The sequence below is a fragment of the Cibotium barometz genome, chromosome 66 (assembly GCF_041138505.1).
Source record: "Cibotium barometz isolate CiBa-2024 chromosome 66, ASM4113850v1, whole genome shotgun sequence".
NCBI classification, from domain to species: Eukaryota; Viridiplantae; Streptophyta; class Polypodiopsida; order Cyatheales; family Cibotiaceae; genus Cibotium; species Cibotium barometz.
The window spans coordinates 12291619-12312851 of NC_141111.1; positions in this window are offsets into that span (position 1 = coordinate 12291619).

Genomic DNA, 21233 nt, shown 5'->3' on the forward strand with positions numbered 1-21233 from the left:
ACCTTTAACTGGGGTGCCTTTACCAAGGGCTTGACGAGGAGGGTCTTACATATTACAAACAAATGCAACACGAAGGCATGAGACCCAACGATGTCACTTTCATTCTGGCTTTGAAAGCGTGCACTGGTTGTGTATCTCTAACCAATGGCAAACAAATCCATGTACAAGTTTGTGAAAGCTGCTCTGAGCCTGATATTTCTTTGTTAAATACCCTCATGGACATGTACGCTAAATGTGGAGATATAGATGGTGCCAGTGCAGTATTCAACATGATGCTTGTAAGGGATGTAACCACATGGAATGTGATGATTGCAACATATGCAGAGGAAGGGTTTGTTTTGGAGGCATTTGCTCTCTTTGAATCAATGAAAGAGAAGGGATTTAAGCCAGATGAGATCACCTTTTCGACCATCCTCTGTCATGACAACAGGCTGTGATGTTTTTAGTTTTGGTTATAGATATGTGAACAAGGTGCCTTGATGGTTTTTGGTGAAGCCTATTTGTAATTGGTATTTGATTTATAATGGTTCTAGCTTTTGCTGGTGATACCCCTTGAAGTTCAACCACTACCCTCACAGCCAGACACCCAGTGTGTTCCCGGCTAGACCGCACACGTCACGACAACGTGCGCTCAAGGTCAAATTAAATAACCCCTTATTTGTAAAATTTTTATGAATAAAACACACCTTTTTTCTATTCAATCTGTAAATAGGCCCTTTAAATGGTACCCTTCTATATGTAAAAAATGTGTAAAAAGGAGATTAAAAAAACCTCTTCTATTAAACCCACGTGCTATACTTACATATTTATGAGTGACCCTTTCTAATTGGCAACATTAGTTAGATGACGTGTTAGACATATACTTACATATTTATGAGTGACCCTTTCTAATTGGCAACATTAGTTAGATGACGTGTTAGACAGTGATTCGTTGCATTAGTCATCGCAACTGTTACACCCCCAAAAAAAAACACAACATTTGTAGGCATCGCCCCATGGTCTGACACCAACCCGATGCAGAGGAGAGCACGAGTGCATCATAGCTTTACATTCACTCAGCTGTGGCTTTGCAACAGCGAGTGGGAAGCTCTCAGCTATTCTTGTTTTTGCAGGCAGCAGAGGCGAGTACTCCTTCGTCCTCCAGTTTAGCGTCAATCGTGCTTTCTTTCAATCCATGAAGCCTCACAGTGCTTATAAAGCGTAGTGCAGAGCATCAACTCTGCTGGTTGTAAAAGCTGCATCATTATAGTGCTTACAAAGCGCATCGACTCTTCTGGTTGCAAAAGCTCATCGACTCTTCTGGTTGCAATGCTCAGCTGGTTGTAAAAGCTGCATCGTTAAAATGCTTATAAAGCGCAGCATAGAGTATCGGCTCTTGTGGTTGTAAAGCTGCATTGCGAGCAGATTCTAACTACATAATCAACGCCACATAGTGAGCATCTCTCGACATCGGCGAGCAGATGTGGTATCACAGTTGACGCTTTGAGCTTGTAGCAAACAAGCAGCGAAAACAAGTACGCAAGTGATTAGTGAAATAGTGAGTAGATTCTAACTACACCATCAGCGCACAATGCAGCTCCCATATGTGCGCAAGTAGCCAGAGATTTAGGAAGAAAAAGCGCACACTGCTCGTAGCATCATCGCCTGCCGATCAGAGACACAAGTGGCTACGTGTTTGTTGCTACAATGTTTTTTTTTACAGTGTCACGTTTCTTGGGACGTCTCTGTGTGTTCGTCAACATTTACAACATCGGACGTCCGTTTCATCTAGTTGAGTGGTGACGACGCGTGATGGCCTTATCTACTGATTGAATGTAGCAAGCAATTCCTGCATTCATGCATTCTCGTAGTTGAGAATTCTCAAAGCAAAAAAAGGCCTTGACGTGCTCCTTACGGACGAGTGCATCATTACTTTTTTTAAAAAGGCTCAGGTAGCGTGTGCAGCAAGAAGGCAGGCAAAGTGACAGGAAAACAAAATGTGTCTGTGTGAGGAAAAAGAAAGAAGGTAATCCAAGTGCCCTTTATTTTCACATTATCTCATCTTGCACACCATCCATCCACACTTGGTCCAATAAATAGGGTCTTTTAACATCTAAGTTTTCTTTCTTTTCACATTATCTCATCTTTCACACCATCCATCCACACTTGGTCCAACCTTACCTATTCATGTATATTTGGGCCTTAGGGAACATTTACATGCTTTTGAAGTTGTTTGGGCATGTTCACATGTATTCGGGGCTTGCTCACATGCTTTACGCTTTGTAGAGGTGGTTCGTGTGTGCCATGTGGCTGATTTGGTGCATTTTCAGTTTTCATGCGCACACTTTTGGCCATTTGGTGTATTTTGGACATTCACACGCACGTTTTAGGCCACTTTGGTGCATTTGAGGGTGTTCAATCGTGAGCCCTACCTTTTGGATTGATTTTTTACACTATTTTAGACATTTGGTGGTGATTTGCATTCAGTTTTGGCTCTTGTTCACATGCGGGCGGTCATTCTGAGCATTTTGGCCTTTGCTCACGTGCGGGTGGCCATTTGAGCATATTGGTGTTTGTTTTCCACACACAGTGTGGCATTCTTGAGCACATTTGGGGGGTGTTTCCTAACTCTCGGGCATTGGCGGATGACATGGGGATTCATTACTACCTCTACCCCGCCTACGATTGCCGTGCTACCCACCATCATCGTTGTTGACATAACTACTACTCCATCCCAAACGCTGATCGTGCGGCATCCGCTCGTATCCTATCACTTTGGCTCCATGCCCATCATCTTGATCCACCATTTCGGGTGTGGAGATGCATATCATTTGCCCAGTTTATACATACATTTGGTACATCATGGCATCGACCTCTAGACCCTTCTTCATTGACATCATGCTATGATGACACATCATATTCATGTTTGAGCTTGAGATGTTGTTGCCTAGCCAGTTTAGACACTTATTTGATGAGGAGGATGCTGCCAGATGGTCTAGAGATGTTCCACACATGGTGATTTTGTTGAGGATCTATATGGTTAAGCGTTTATTTGCTCTTTTGAAAGCTCTTCTCTCACCCTTTCTTCTATTGATTGCATCCTTGTATCTCCCAATCCACGTTTTCGTGATGGGACTATTTAGAATGCAGAATGTATTCACCTTGTGGCGTAATGCTTCATCCAGCCTTGGTTGCCTTCCTTTTCTCCCTGAGGCACATTAGTGATTAGTCGGTAATCCTTCTCATTGCTCCATAACTTTGGCATGGAAGGATCTATGTGAGATAGATGTTTTGAGATATACATAAGAGACTCTTGCATCAACCATCCCTTTTCCATGCTTGCTTCTAGCCTTGCTCTTTGTCTCAAAAATTCCTTTAAGGTTTTCATGAACCTTTCAAGGAAAAACATCCATCGAACATGAACAACACCACTTCATCAACCAGATGCGCCAGAAGATACAATTGGCTACTGAGATTTATTCTAGGAAAGTTGCCCTCGATTATACAGTGTCTCAATCTCAATGGATGTAGGATCTATCTCCTTTAAGGATATGTACGTACATACATATCAATTATGTGTACTATTTACCAATACATAGCTTATGAGCACATGAAAATTCCAAATAAGCAATATAACTTACTAAATTGAAGAGAATATTCATACCTCACCAAGCTTCCCATTTTGTAAATAGCCTCTCTCACCTTCTTGTCTCCACAACCAGCTATAGCAATTGGAAGAATAAACTATGCATAGAAAAAAATGGAAGTTAGTATATGAGCTTGCAAATTATGTACCACAAAAAAGAAAATCAATAAGTGAATATTTGTACACTTGTAATATCTTGTGCCAATCATGTGTCTTGAGGCCATATAATTATTCCTCTCCTTTATTTTTGGTCTTTGTGAAGGCACCCTTCAATGAATGTTTTACTCTTGTTGGTTTACGAAAAGAGGCAGTCACACTTTTCACCTTAGCTCCCTCTTGGTTAATACCCATGGTGCCTTTGGTAGGACTATTTTGCCACTATTTTGTCACTCTCACTTTCAACTGGCCATGCACTTTGAAGGCATACAATGTTTTGTAAGTCATCCCTTGCACCCTTTGTATCTATTTTACCAATTAAATGGTCCCAAATACTTGTTACCACATTCTTGAAGATATACATGGGATCTAAGAGATAATTGATCTTCACGTCACACCTATATGGAAGTCGAAAGAAGATTGAGTGTCTAGATATCCCATTTGGTTTTGGATTGGGAGTGCTTCTCCATGCCTCAAACCAATAATATCTACCTCTCATCACAAGTGGTGAGACATCATGTGGCATATACTTGGGATGTGAAGGAGGGAGAAATCGATAATGTTTGTCATACACCACCTTTTTAAGTATAGAGGGTCTTTTCAAAATAAGTGATGGTCCATAAATCGGATATGCATGATGCCTGGAGGTTGCCAAACCTATTTTGAAATTGAGTTTAAAGGCTAAAGCCTTATGCATATAAGGTTCAAGTAGGTACCTGAGCACTTCAAGAACCCTAGATAGTCATGCATCGTCCAAAGCAAAACTCCTTTCACCTTTGCCTCATGCCTATTTATTGGCCTTGAAATGCCATGTACTTTGATACCTTGCCATAGTGTCTCAAGCTCCTCAATCAAAGCCTCGAGGTACACATCCATGTTTGCCACCTTATACTTGCTTGATACAAGGAGAGCAAGTATGATATGACCTTTCTTGATTGCCACCTATGAAGGGAGGTTGTAATTCACCAACACAATAGGCCAAGTAGACCATGATGTGGACTTGAAAGCCAAATGGGTTGACACCATCCATGCCCAAGCCAAGGCATAAGTGATGAGTCTCATCTTCAAACTCTAGGTATTGATGCTCTACATGTTGCCATGTCAGTGAATCAGCTACTACGATCCTCATGATGCCATCCGTTGAGCGATGAGTAGCATGCCTTGTATCATGAGTTATACAATCCCCTTACATTTAAACATGTGTTGGATGCAAGGAATGATCGGGAAGTGTCTCAAAAACTTTTCTCCTTTTCAAATCATCCCTATAGTTCCTCTCCCCACATTGTAGACATTGTTTTTCATCTTTATTAACCCCTCTAAATAGCATGCAATCATTGGGACAACATGCATGTATTTCTGTGTAATCCATCATACCTAGCATAGAGAGCATTTTACGACACCCATCTCGTGAGTTTGGCAATAGATTTTTAGGGGGAATAATTTTGTTGAGAAGAATGCAACAAGTTCATAAGAAATAATATGTCAAAATATTAACAGGAAGAGTATATAGAATATGAAATATTTTCTATTTGAGAGAATAGAATGAGGCAGTCTTACTAAAGAAGACTTGTGACACTTGTATCACTCCATCCTTAAGTTGTTTACAAGTTCAATAGCTCCAAGTTTGCTCACAGTGTGGAGTACGAACATCCCTCATATAAAGAGATGCTTGCCTCTCTATGCAAGGTTTACTCCTCTTGTGACATTAGTGCCTTCTCACTATCATCTATGACCTCAAGAAGTCATTCACCATGTTGTACATGTGATGAGATTATCTTCCTCCTCATGTGGCAATGGTGGAGGCACCTCGTTCATTGGTTAGAGAAGATGAGTCTCAGCCATGCTTTCCATATGAAGCTTTGCCACCCTCCGCATTCTACCAGATGTCACCGTTTGGTGTGGCATGTTACCTAACACTCTCTTATGGTTCTCCTCCATGTAATCATTTGCACTTGGTCATGCCACTACTTCATGTGAAGACCAGATGGCCGGACACATTAAGGCCTAAAATGCCTAAAAAAGGGTCCTTTACTAATCTCGTGTGATTAAGAAAAGAGCTAAAGAGAGTGTGCCCCGTGCATAAGAATATGGTATTCTGGTAGTAGAGTCCATTTGGAGCTTTTTTCCTCTAATTTAGGCAAAATCTCTATATTCAGACCGATTGTGGTGGTCCCTAGGATCCGTTATACTGACAAAATCTGTCAAAAGCTTTGAAAAAAGATGGCATGTAATTAATGCCGAAATTTTTGAAGTTTGGACAAACTACCTCCAATATTCCTTTTGGCGCCCAACATCTAGAAGCTCTCTTCTTCTAGCTCTCTCTCATCTTTTTTTTCGACCTCACTGAGCTTCATTGCATCTTTTAGCTCTTTCTCATCTCTTTTTTGACATCATTGAGTTCCATTGTTTCATTCTCTTGCTTCTATTCTATATGGAATCCAAAAGACGTCCTTCTCGTTCAATAAACTCTTGTGTCGTACACAACAAAGGGATGATGGAACTTGGAAACCCAAGAGTTTCACTATAAACGACTAGGTTACTATGGTACCCTCATGCAAGGGATCTCACAAGGTGAAAAAAATGAAAAGAGAGGATACAAAATACCATTGGAAGGGATGCATTGTTGCTTTCAAGGTTACATCTGAAGGCTGGTTTGCTCAGGTCCAACATGTTTACATGGCAAAGGATATATACGTACCTCCAACTCAAAATATTCCTAAATATATTTTTCCTTTTAATACAAGTTTTAACTTTTGACTTTTTCATATATCTTTCCCTCAACAAGAGTGGCAGCTTGTGGAGAGCTTTAGTGGTACTTTCCAAGCCATTTACAAAGAATTTGCAGAGCTTATGTATGGTGACCAAAATGCGGATTTTTTTAAAGAAGGGTAATCTTTTTGTATACTACGCACAATACATTGTTCCCCCAAAAATAGGTGTGTATGGAAAAATTGAGGATTTAGCAGTGCCAAGCCTTTCTTCTCTTAATTGGGACATTCCAGATGAAACGATGGTGCAGAGCTTCAAACATAAAATATTCTAGGATATTCAAAAGGCCATGACTCTGAGAAGGATCTCGAGGAGGATACGGTTATCATGGTTCATGCCTCTACATGTCTTTGTAGCTTGCTTCAAAGACACAGAGTTACAGAGGACAAAGGCATCATAGCTAAGTAGAAACTTCCCAGCAGATTATTTGGACAACATTATAGGACTGATTTGGAAATCTAGAGAGTATGACCATAAGGGTGACTACATAAGGTGCAATGCATGCCCTCAATCCTTGGCTTTATCTTACAATATCTCTCAACAATCTCTTACTATGGGTTATGATTATAGGAGATACAAACTTAAGTTGGGTATCTGGGAACCTTTGGATTCTTATATAGATTGCATGTCATTTAGGTTTGAGTTGTAGGTTATTCCACATGTTGAAATAAAGGAGGTTAATGTTACCTCTCAGTGGACATTAAAAGACGTTAGGAGAACCTTGGAGTTTCTTGACAACACCACCCCTAGTTATAAATTCAAGGCCAATAGTACTACAATTGGAAGAAGAGCTGAATGCTCTATATATTGTATGAGTTGTTTACCTCCAATTGTTGTAATTTTTGAACCATGAATGAATAGACAATTGACATTTTTCTTGACCATTTCCATTTATGAACAAAAATTTAGTAGATAACTACATCTTTCATAAACAAATTGTGATTTATATACAATAAATGGTACAAATACATCTTGCGAGTTACAAAATGTCACTATGTATGTGTGAAGTTACAAAATATTCTAATGCTCTTAATCTTCACTTTGCTTATTTGGGCTCCGAGACTTTGCCTACTCTTGATCTTCACTTTTCTTATTTGGGCTCCCAGAATTTGCTTGCTCTTGGGCTTCACTTGGTTTTTTTTGGACTCCCACTCTTTGCTTTCTCTTGTCCTTGAGTTGGAAAAGCACTGAAGTTGAGGGGCTTCTGAGCAGAGGGTTCTTTGCATGAGATTTCTTTTGTGTGGTCCTCTTTGGCTGAGATGTCTTCTTTGCAGAGGACTTCTTTGTAATGGTTTCCTTTGAGGATTTTTGCATCTTCTCTAATTTTAAAGGAGAATGCACTCGCAAACCCTTGCTTTTGCCTTTATGTCTTTTCAGCTTATTCTCCTTCCTTTTTCTTTGAGCGTGATTTCTTGGAGGAGGGGAGTTGGGATCTACATGTGTAATTGATTTGTCCACATTATCTTAATACATCTCTCTCTTATCCACCAAATATAAGATTCAAGGTATTTATTGCACTGCTGCAAAAAAAAGTGGAGTTCTAAGACAAATAATGTACAAATACATTACGAGTGATGTAAAGGATTCTCTAGTTTTCTTACATTGACTTATTGTTTTAATAACAACTTAAAATCTATTGTCCTCCTGTAGGCATTTGCCATCCACAACTAGTAACATCAGATTGAATTGGAACCTGAAATAATAGTGTAATTAGAAGAAATCCATCTTCAAACAAAGAAACATCAAAACTAAATTATCAATACCTCTTGCTAAAGATACTTAAATGGCTTCTCTGGATCTGCAAGATCTTCATAATCTTTCTCTAAATTTGCGAATATAATTTTTCAAGCACTGCAATAAAGGAGCATGTCAAATAGGTGCAATGTTTGTAAAACAAAATTGTGATAGTTGATGAAAAAAGATAATATGGTAGTTGATGAAAAGAGATACCTACATTTTGCATTGACCATGCATACTAGCTAAGGAGTTCATGAAAATAACCTCTCTATCAAAAACATCAATGAATATAAGACTCCAATGGTGACTGTAAATAAAACAATAGTCAAAAAATATCTACTCACATGAGTTATGAATTTAAAACTAGTAAAAAACACTACCTTAAAACTAATAAAAACTAATACCTTTCATTATATGGGATGAATATATAATAGTTTCTCAGGTTGTCATATGCCCTAAAAAAACTGTCAATATTTGATCCAGTCTTTGAAAAGATATCGCTTGATATTAGAGGATCAACCACAAATATATCTTGACTTTCTTTTCTTCTAGGACTGGGTGGTGTAGAAGCAACCTGTGCTATCTTTGGATCTTCAGTATATACTTTTTTACTTTCATACTAAAATAAGTATTCTTTTATGCATAAAAATCCATTTTGATGAAAGTAACACTTTCATAATTAAAAAAATATTATTTTATGCATAAAAATCCATTTTGATGAAAGTAACACTTTCATAATAAAAAAATCTAATCTTTTATGCATAAAAATCCATTTTGATGAAAGTAACACTTTCATAATTAAAAAAAATTTATTCTTTTATGCATAAAAATCCATTTTGATGAAAGTAACACTTTCATAATAAAAAAATTATTCTTTTATGCATAAAAATCTATTTTGATGAAAGTAACACTTTCATAATAAAAAAAGTAGTCTTTTATGCATAAAAATCCATTTTGATGTGGGAGAGAATGTATATTCCTCCCCCAGCCTCTCAAGATGTCCAGCATCTTCCCTTGTAATCAAATCCCTCTTTAGTAATATAAAAGATCTTGTTTCTAACTGTTTTGGCCTAGAGAGAGAAAATGTTCTATGGAGAGGTTATTCAGATTTTGAATATTTTTGGACAAAAAAATATATCTTCTTATTAAAATAAGTTTCCTCGAAACAGAAGTTCAAAAAGATTTTCAGAAGGTGCATTAAAAATCAAGTATAATCTATTCAAGAGGCCTTACCCTAGGGAAAAAAGATTTTCAGAAGGTGCATTAGAAATCAAGTATAATCTATTCAAGAGGCCTTCTCAAATATTTCTCAGTGTGCAACCTATGGCAAGGAATGGCAAGGACAAAGAAAACTGACAACAATAAAGAAAGGTCTAGCAAAGTCTAGTAATTGTAGAACTGGTGCTTTAGTGAGTGCTTCTTTTAAAGCATTAAAAGATTTTTCGTGTTTATCAGTCCATAAAGAATTTATATTAATCCAAAAGTGTTATTCTCATCAATTTTGATTTTATGCATAGAAATATGTATAAAGAAATCTATTTTTATTTCAAAAGAGTTATTTTCATCAATTTTGATTTTATGCATAGAATGATGCATAAAGAAATCTATTTTTTGGTCAAAAGAGTTATTTTCATCAATTTTGATTTTATGCATAGGAAGATGCATAAAAGATTGATTTTTAATTCAAAAGTGTCATTCTAAAAGATTGATTATTTATTTCGAAAGTGTTATTCTCCTTAAAATGGAATTTATGCATAAATAGATGCGTAAAGAAATCTTATATCAAAAATAAGAATTCTCTTGTATTCTATAAATAGATGTAATGATGTGAAATGAATCAGATAGATGAAAATGAATGAAGAATGGATAGAGATGTATGTATGTGAAAGAATGGATATAGATATATGTATGTGAAAGAATGGATGTAGATGTATGCATGTGAAGGATGGATGTGAATGCATGTGAAGAATGGATGTGGATGCATGTGAAGAATGGATGTGGATGTATGTGAAGGATGTATGTGAAAGGAAAGATGTATGTGTATGTGTATGTGATAAGTATGGATGTGGATGTATGTGGAAGAATATATGTGGATGTGAATGTGATGGATACGAACAAGAATAGAGGCGATGAGATGTGATGTAAATTGGATAGATATGAATGATAAGGGATGTGAATGAATGATATAAGATGTGAATGAATATGATAACACATGAATCAGGATGTGAATGAATGATAAGAGATGTGAATGGATGTGATGTGATGTGAATCGGGATGTGAATGAACGATAAGGAACGTGAATGAAAGTGTTAGCATGTGCATCGAGCTGTGAATGAATGAAATGTGACATGAAGTGGATGTGATAAGATGCAATGTAAACTTAATATATGTTAATGTATGAGAAGTGATGAGATGTATGGGTAGATGCAAGTGGATGAGATCTGATGAGGATAAATGAAGAAATAAGTGATGAAATAGAAAAAGATGTGATTAGATAAAAATGAAAAATTCTTATGAAATGAATGTGGATTGATGTAGATGAATGTATGAATAATGTGGATTGATGTAGATGAATGTATGAATAATGTGGATCGACATGTGGATTGATGTAGATGAAGGTATGAATAATGTGGATTGACATGTGGATTGATGTAGATGAAGGTATGAATAATGTGGTTTGATGTGGATGAATGTATGGATGATGTGGTTTGATGTGGATGATGTGGGTTGATGTATGGATGATGTGGATTGATATGAATGAATGTATGGATGATGTGGATGATGTGGAGTGATGTGTGGATGATGTGGATTGACGTGTGGATGATGTGATTGGATGTGAATTGATGTGGGAATGATGTGATGTGATAGGGATCGATGAAGTAAAATTGTGGTAAGATGAGAAAAGATAGGGACGAATATGTAAGGATGTGGAGTGATTGAGAAAAGATGGAAATACTGTTGGGAATGTAATTGTATGTGAAATCTGTTTTTAAATGACTGTTTTATGTCAAGAATGCTGGGGTAGCATTTTGACCGTCTTGTGAATGAGGTCGTGGAGATCTATCTGTTAAAGTTACAACTGCTAAGACAGAGAGTCAATGGAGGATGTCTCACGTAGCTTCCGGTACAGTGGATGAGGGACCAAGGAAGCGTCCTATGAGTGAAGCGCTAGGTGACCGGTGAAGGATCCTAGAGGGTGTTGACCATACGGTGCTCGGGCTCTGGGTCACCGAAGATACCCACAAGTACATCGAGGAAGATATTGGATCAAGGAGTAAGAGTTGTTTTCTGAATTCGGGTGTGGATCTGGTTGATTGTCCTTGCTGGTCCTCAACGGATGAGTCCATGACTCTTTTATATGGATCTGTTGGTTGATCTTTCTGATCTTCCACGGAGATTCCATTTTGTTATGTGAATATATTGCCGGTTACTACTATGAGCTAGGAACTATCGAAAAGGCCCATGAGTGAACAGGTGGTGAGCATTCTGGTTGCCAATGATGCCATAAGTACACCGATGAAGGGATGATTGGAAATAAGGATTCAACTAGAGATTTTGAGGATTGTGATCAATGACACAATGGTTTTATTAAAGGATCATTTTAAAGATAGCTGATGCTGAGAAAAAGGCAAGTGGTGTGACTAGTTTTATGTTTGCATGAACATTCGGGTAGGGGGCCTGGGAACTCTTTTCCCTGGTACTTGGGACAAAACCTAAGCAAATTCCTAATTAGATCCCATCACTACAGTGGTTGGGCGGTTGGCTGGGTGGTTGGCTAACCCATGGGACTGGATGGGGTTAGGCTGGACTGATGGATCCGTAAATCGAGACTCAATTTTTGTTTAATTCGATAGATGAAGTAAATTCCGGACAAAAATTGCTCTATGGAAAAGAATCAACTCGGCTGTGCCTCTCAATGAGGAAAAAAGCGTTGGTCTCTATGATCGAAGTATAGTCTTTTTCCCTGATCTGACTATGGGACTTACGGGTTTGGTCAGATGAGCTTAGTTAGTTAAGGCTTTTGACTACGTTAGGGAAAAGTTATCCTGGTGGAATCACCCGTGCTTTCCGGGCAAAGGAAGTTTTTCCAGGTTCGGTTTTGGAAAAATCGATAGATTAGTCTCTTGTCCGGATATCCATGGGCGAGGCCCCGAGTGTGGGACCCTGCCCCATGTAAGAAGTGCTACTTCTGTTGCTAGCACCCCTGAATTTGTTGTGCGGTGGGGACAGGGATCTTAGAATTGCCCGGCCCCCATGCAAGCCAATGTTAGATAGAACTTTTTCCAAGGCTGTGATAGCCTTTTTACTTCTACATATAGGCAAGAGCTTCCAAGCAAATCCAATGTACAGGAATACGAGTTTCTCAATTATCTTGCACACAGTGTGTGCAATGTGTAGATATGTACTCTTGTAAGAGTAATATCTAGGATAGGTCGAAATTTTGGATCTTTCTCATACCTGTTAGGGGCCTATGACCAGTTTCTTTTGTCCATCATACTTGCATGTTCTATGCAGTATACGCACGGGCACTTTACATTTCCAACCTTTGAAATATTGTACATGCACTTGAGTGTTTTCAAGTCTCTTGAAATATAAAAGCAAAAGAATTGTTATTAAATGCTTCCTATTTAGAAGAACTGTTTGGAAATGCTTTTTGTGTCATTCTCTTAATACAAGCCATACCTGCCATATGCCATTCCATATTGAAAATTCCTATATCTTCTACATGAAGTGTTTCACCTTCGTTTTTCCACCTAATTATGTTAGGTATGTCTGTATTTTGGAACACCAAATGAAGGGTATCATGGTCCTCCGTCACAACCTACATGATAAAATTGAAAGTGATATTTCTTTAATAAAGAGTTCATGAAACCAAAAATAAAAAGAATAAATTCAAACCTCAAATGACCCAAGACACCAAATATTTTTCTTTGATTGCACACTAAAATATCTGGGATCTTTTTTTGTATTTATCCAATGCCTTGTTTATTAAGGTGATTGTTATTCTCTCTATTTTCCTTTGCTTGACAAATTCACATTCATCAAGTTTGATAACAAACTTAAGGACTCCTCTAGTCTCTACCAAGGTCATTCCAAAAAATTAGACCATTGCCTTTTGTAATATTTGCAAATCAAAGAAAATATTGTTGGTCTTCGATACGAAAAGGCTGACCAAGCCAAGTTCTGATTCGCTCATTGAGAACATGTTCTCTCCTAACATGATATGGTTTCGGAAGAAGTGTAGTCCGAGTTCCGTTTTATTTGTATTTTGAGTGTATTAGCTTGAAAGTCTCGAAATACCCCTTTCTCCCTATGCCAACATCATCAAGACATTTTTGTATATCAAGAGCTGACACCTAGCTTTTCTTTGTAAATTGTTTTATGAATTTTGTCGTACTTTCTTATACTTCTTCTCCTTGAGCATCTGGCCTACCATCTTTGAAGATAAAAGCATGGAATATTGTCTGGCTAATTCCATGTTTTCTTTATTTGGATGTAGGAGACAACTGAAATGAATTTGTATTCTTATAGATTTGCAAGTTACATGCACTAAATGTTATATCATAGAAATGTAGAAGTTTATTACCTTGCAGCTTGTATTCTTTTGTTGACTCCTCCACCACTTGGATTAAGTTTCTTTATGTTCCTCATATTCCTTTTTCTTGCTCTCATGCAAATGCTTATTGCTTTTACAAGTGCACCCTGTAATTTCTTGTCAAGCTCCTATATTGTTTTAGAATGAGACTCTATTTTGCACAAGAGCTATGAACTTCTTTCTTGAAAAGAGGTGTACATTTGTTGCAAATGACTATACTCCAACTATGCTACACAATTCAAGTCTTTTAGAAATCTATTCAATTGGCTTAGTGCATTGCAATAGCCAAGCAATCCTTGGTGACCATCACCAACATATCTAATCAATGAGGTTGGATTTGAGAATGAGGGTGTGCTTGAGGTTAGAGGATTATTTGGATCATAGATCCATCACAACATAGGTCTATATGCTTTGAGCTTGAAGCTCTCATCTCTTCCTTCTCTCTTCCATTGATTGATAGCTAGGGCTGATTTCTTTTCTTCCAAGGTGCATATTCTTCTTCAAGATCAATATGCATATGATATGGCTTTCTCTTCTCTCCTATATCAATGTGATTCTAGTAAATCACAATGTAGCACAATGATGAGGTGGCAATATCCTGAGTTCACAAGAAATGCACTTGAATGTCTAAAATGGGAGGGAAAAGTCACTAGAAAGAAAATCCGTCACCAAGGAGGAAATAAAAACGCTCAAAAAGTGCAATAATGAGAGCACTTTTAACTATAGATACATATTGTGCCTTTATTCCTTCGGCATTTATTATGCACCCATAGGATGATGATATATTCTCTTTGTTCTTAAGAATTTAAGAAGGTCTAGACCACCGTGTTAATGATCTCTCTCTAAAAAAATACACAAAAGGGTCCAAAATCCTTCCTTTTCGTAATTTTTGGGCCACAAAAAATAGGGTGACGTGGATTATCTTGCAGGGCCCCAAAATGAGTCCCGATTTCCCCTAATGTGGTGGCCATGGTGGTGGGAGGGGACACAAACACAAGGGGCATATGTGGCTATCGTTGCTCAATATTGTTGATAAGAATTTCAACTGTCATTGCCCTAAATAATTATAAATCCAAATCTGTATAGTGTGCTTATCGTGGATTCTACATGAAAGAAAAATTAAATATGTGCTGTCACAGAATGTTCAAGGAAACTGAGATATCATTAAAAGAAAAAATGCATGCTTACAATTTCTGAGGGTAATCCCAACATTGAGTACATGGCATTGTAGCACACTCTCCAACCATCGCTATAGCCATCCTCTTGGTGTGGGATTTTGCATTTAATAATTTGTGTTTCATCTAACAACTCCTCTTAGGTGAGGGCCTCAACACTATTTATTAACTTTCTAGCTAGTAGATTTGCACGCCATTTTATAGTTATTAATACTAAAAGTTCTCTCCCCCTCTCTCTGTATGTCTCTTTGTCTTATTTTTGAGAACCAATGTAACAAAAGTGATACTCATGGATGGCATGTCCAAGCTACTTTATTTGATGCATTGGTTACTTAAGTCTTTATCTATGGAGTGGAATTTTGGGAGGAAGTATATCACAATCCACATGGAATGACAATGAGAAGGTACATAAGATGATTCTATGTTTGGCACCTAGGGGTAAAGGCCTCTACCCCTTATGCGATCATGCTTTTAGACCACTTGAGATGTTGGACACAAAAGGATGGTTTCGTAGTTGGATGATGGAATCTCTTTTGGACCTTCCTCCCAATTAGATATGTTATGTGAATGTCAACACACATATACTTGATGCATTAAAAGCCAAATGGGAGGATGGAAATAAAGTAGCTAAGCTACAATACTATATCACTCATATCAATCCAGAGTGTTGGGTGACCTATAGAAAACTAGCACCCGAATGTACTCAGCCTTACCTCAGCATACCCATGTCTGCAAGATCTCACAAGGCCATAATACAATTACGTATCCACTCTCATAACCTAAGTATTGAAAGTGGTGTATAGGGAGGAGTTATAGTTGAAAACCACATTTGTGCCCTATGTGACACCTATGCAGTTGAGGATGAAGAACACTTCTTGATTGTTTTCCTAGCTTATACTCACATCTGACTTGAGCTTCCCCATTATTAGAGGGCTGTACTAGTCTTAGTAGGTAGCTCATCCCCGAAGACTCGAGACTTATGCACGAGTCCTTGATGCTATATATTCACTACTACAGATGCATGACTAAAAGGTTCTTGGCCATGCTTTGCAGCAAAGAATTGAGTTGCAGTTGTGAACGTGATTGAAGACGAAGACAACCCTAAGAAAGAGGGTACTCTAAATCATAATTTCTACCACTAGAAAAGTAAACTTTAAATTCAATCTTATACATTATTTAATATGAAAAGAAATTTTATAGTCCTTAGCTCACCTTCTTACCAAGCATAGTTAAATTCAAATATACTGGTCAAGATAGTTCAATGATTGACATGCACTTTCTACACACGAAAACAAATACATATTAGACCATTCACTATCAGGACTTGATTGAACTAACAATGATGCAGATATGTTTTTTGACTAATCACCGACGAATATATGTAAACTTTAAACTCAATCTTATACATTATTTAATATGAAAAGAAATTTTAGAGTCCTTAGCTGACCTTCTTACCAAACAAGAGGGGAAAAACTATAGTTAAATTCAAATTTACTGGTCAAGATAATTCAATGATTGACATGCACTTTCTACACATGAAAAAAAATACATATTAGACCATTCACTATCAGGACTTGATTGAACTAACAATGATGCACATATGTTTTTTGACTAATCACTGACGAATATATGTAACTTATGGTTATTTCACATTCAACCTTTAAACTTTAACAGCTCATTTAAAATACTTTCTTCAAATTATTCTCTTTTCTATTTCAAATAAGGTTAACGAGATGTCTATGAAAGATACTTGTGTTGGTGTCTGTGAAAGATACTCATCTTAGTGTCTATAAAGATACTCCTATTAGTGTCTATGAAAGATACCTGTATTGGTGTATGTGAAGGATATTCTTTTAATGTTCGTAATGGATAATCTAAGTGATATTTATCTTATGATGGATAAGTTATCATAATCTAGTGTTGAGAGGGATTCTATCTATAATATATATTATATGACTCTCTTCACTTGCTAGTTAAATATGAAACTGAGGACAGTTGCAACCCAAGCAAGAGGGATGTTATGGTAATTAATTTATTAATTATTAGTTGACCCAATAATTAATTATTAGTTGACCCAATAATTAATTAAAAATAATATCTTCGGTCAAATTGATTGTGAGTGAATCTGATCAACTCTTTAAACACGTGCGATTCGTGTGAAGACATTGTGAGGGTGGTTCCAAGATGAGGTTATCTAGTTTCACTTAGTGGGTGCTCTTGGCTTTAGCCTGAATACATGCATTTTTTCAAGAAGAATAGCCAATCTCTCCTAGTTAGCCAAGGAGTTTCACTTCAAGGTCTTCTAATGAAAAATCATATGCAAAGTTGGTCACATAAAACTATAATCTGATCTAATATCCAATAATTGCAAATCCCCTTTTATTACTCATATAATTTTTCCACTTTGCATATCATAAATTCAAATAACATAAAGCTTAACTTAATTCGAGTAATTTTTTATGTGTTCTACTATTTTCTATATTATTTAAAAGACATTAGAATTGTTAAAAAATATACTATTTTATCCTCCTAGCACATCTACCATTTAAAATGCTCAATTTGTATAGATCTAGTGATGATTAGATTCGAAAAGATTAGTAGAATGTGGGTATAAGGTAAAATTACAAATCTAACGGTTGGATTTTTGTAGATTTACTTTGGTTATGACTGTGAGAGGCCCATTAAATCAATTGTAATTTAATTCTAGAAAATCAAATATTGAATCTTTCAATCTAAAAACTCTAGGGATCAATATACTTGTTGCCATGAATTTATTAAAAACAATTTGGCTTAATTTGAGTATGAGAAGGTCCATTTTCAATCCTCCCAAGTGAAAATTCCCATATTGTGTCCACTCTCCCCTTTTCAAGTCTAAAACCAATCCTAGTTAGGTTTGGAAATCTAGGCTTGGTAAACTTCAAAGCCTAGATATCATTACATGTGTGAGACTTGGGTAGGCACAAATCTTATATATGCATGCCACTTTATGTCCACATCAGCTTTGAGAGGATCCACATTTGCCACCTCCACCCTCCATGTCAACATGGTCAACCTAGTTGACTCCCCACCTCATCATCCTAGTCATCATTAATGCCACATCTTCTTTCCACATTTGCATGCCACCTCGTACTTGGTGACATGGCAGGCCATATCAGCCATAATACTACCACATGTCAAGAAAATGCCACATGTCATGCACACATGTGACATATGTGGCACCTCCTTCCCACCTCCTTCCCACCTCCCCATTTTTTTTCAAAAACATATTTTTGAAAAAGTTAATTCAGTAATTTAGAGAAATAAAATATAAAATTTTAAATAATAAAAGAATTTAAAATCACTAATTTTAAAGGATTATATTTTGAAATTAGATAAATAATATGATTTTTAAAGTTCATGTTCTTTAATTTAAAAATAATAATTTGTTAAATTTAATATTTCTTGAAAATATTTTATTTGTAAGATAAACCTTTGAATAAAATTTGTAAAAAATACATTATAAAAGAAAATACATGTATATATAATTATTAAAAAAAGATAAATTGAAATATATATTTATATATCTAGTAATGATAAATATTTAGACTTGTTAATAAATATTATTAATAATATTTATTTTTAAGTGGATAATAGTTTATCTTTAATTATCTTTATGTTTATCTTAATTATCCAATCAATCTTAAATTGAAAATCCAATGAGATTTGAAGTGGATAACCTATTTTTCCTAATCACACATCTCTAGTACTATCCCACACTTATTGTGAGATCCCTGTTCCCCCACCGCGCAAAAGATTCGGGGTGCTAGCAGCGGAAGTAGCACTTCATGCGCGAGGCAGGGTCCCACACTCGGGGCCACGGATATCCGGACAAAAGACTAATTCGTCGGTTTTTCCAAAACCGAACCCGAAAAAACTTGCCTTATCCGGAAAGCATGGGCGATTCCTCCAGGATAACTTTTTACTCTAACATAGTCAAGACCATTAGTGATCAAACTGATCTGACTGCACCTATAAAGATACTCGGTCAGATCAAGAAAGAAACTTGCACTTGGATCATTGGGATCAACGCTTTTTTCCCCATCAAGAGGCACAGCCGTTGATTCTTATCCATAGAACAATTACTATCTGGGATTTACTTTATCTATCATAGTAACAGAAATTGAGTCTCGATTTACGGATCCATCAGTCCAGCCTAACCCCATCCGATCCCATGGGTTAGCCAACCGCCCAACCACTATAGTGATGGGATCCAATTTGGAATTTGGTTAGGTTTTGTCCCGGGTACCAAGGAAAAGAGTTCCAAGGCCCCCTAGCCGGAAGTTCATGCAAACATAAAACTAGCCACACCACTTACACACCCAATATGAAATTGCCTTTTTCTTAGCATCAGCTAAGAAACAATCCTTTAATGAAACCATAGTACCAATATGAAATTGCCTTTTTCTTAGCATCAGCTAACTTTAAAACAATCCTTTAATGAAACCATAGTACCACTGATCACAATCTTCCAAATTATCTGGTTGATTCTTAATTTTCAATAGTTCCTAGCCCATAATACTCGGCAAATATAATCACTTATAAAAATCAAGATGGACTCTCGTTGAAGATCAGCAAGATCAACCAACAGATCCATAAAAAGAGCCATGGACTCATCCATTGAAGACCAGCAAGGTCAATCAACCAGATCCATGCCCGGTATGGTCAGCACCCTCTAGGATCCTTCACAGGTGACCTAGCGCTTCACTCATAGGCCGCTTCCTTGGTCCCTCATCCATCGTACCGGAAGCTAACCATTTTAATCGAACCGAGGCTGGTCAAGACCTCGGCCTACCTTGCTACGCGAGACGTCCTCCATTGACTCTCCGTCAGCAGTTGCAACTTTATCAGTTAGGTCTCCACGACCTTAATTACAAGACGGTCAAAATGCTTCCCCAGCATTCTTGACATAAAACAGCCATTTACAAATAGCATTTACAAACAGTTTACAAATACAATTTCTATATTAACTCTCATTTTTTCACATTATCCCTCATTAATCCCTCATTAATCCACATTACTTATTCCACATTCCATTTATATGTGTACTCATTCAATCACATCATTTTCCATCTCTTCACTTCAGATTCCTTCACATCACATATCATATATTCACATCCATATCCACATCCATACATCCACATCCACATCCACATTCACATCCATACATCCACATCTACATGCTTACCTCCATTTTCACATCCTCATTTATACATCCACATCCCATATCCACATTCATACATACACATCCATATCCACATCCATACATCCACATCCACATGCATACATCCACTATCACGTCTTCATTCATACATCCACATCCACATACATACATACATCCATATCCACATTCCCATTCACATCTATACATCCACATCTACATCCACATACATACACACATTCACATCCACATTCCACATTCACATCTATACATCCACATCTACATCCACATTCACATACATTCACATCCACATTCCCATTGACATCTATACATCCACATCTACATCCACATACATACATACATCCACATCCACATTCCACATTCACATCTATATAGCCACATTCCACATTCACATCTATACATCCACATCTACATCCACATACATACATACATCCACATTCACATCTATACAGCCACATCTACATCCACATTCACATCTATGCATATACATCTTCATGCATACATCCATTTTCACATTCATACATCCACACTCCCATCTCCACATCCACATATCCACATACATACATCCATTTCCACATTCCCATTCATATAACCCCATATGCCTTCACATCTAATCTTTTAACATCACATCCATTCTCGCCCTATCACAACCCATATACATCTTATCCTATCACATACACTTCTTACCTCATCCCATACACATCTTATCACATCTTAATTCATCTTATCACCTCCTAACTTATTTCATAAGCATCTTATCACCTCTTATCACATCTTATACACCTCTTATCACATCCTATCACATCTCATATCTATTTATAGAATACAAGAGAATTCTTTTCACATCTTAATTCATCTTATCACCTCCTAACTTATTTCATAAGCATCTTATCACCTCTTATCACATCTTATACACCTCTTATCACATCCTATCACATCTCATATCTATTTATAGAA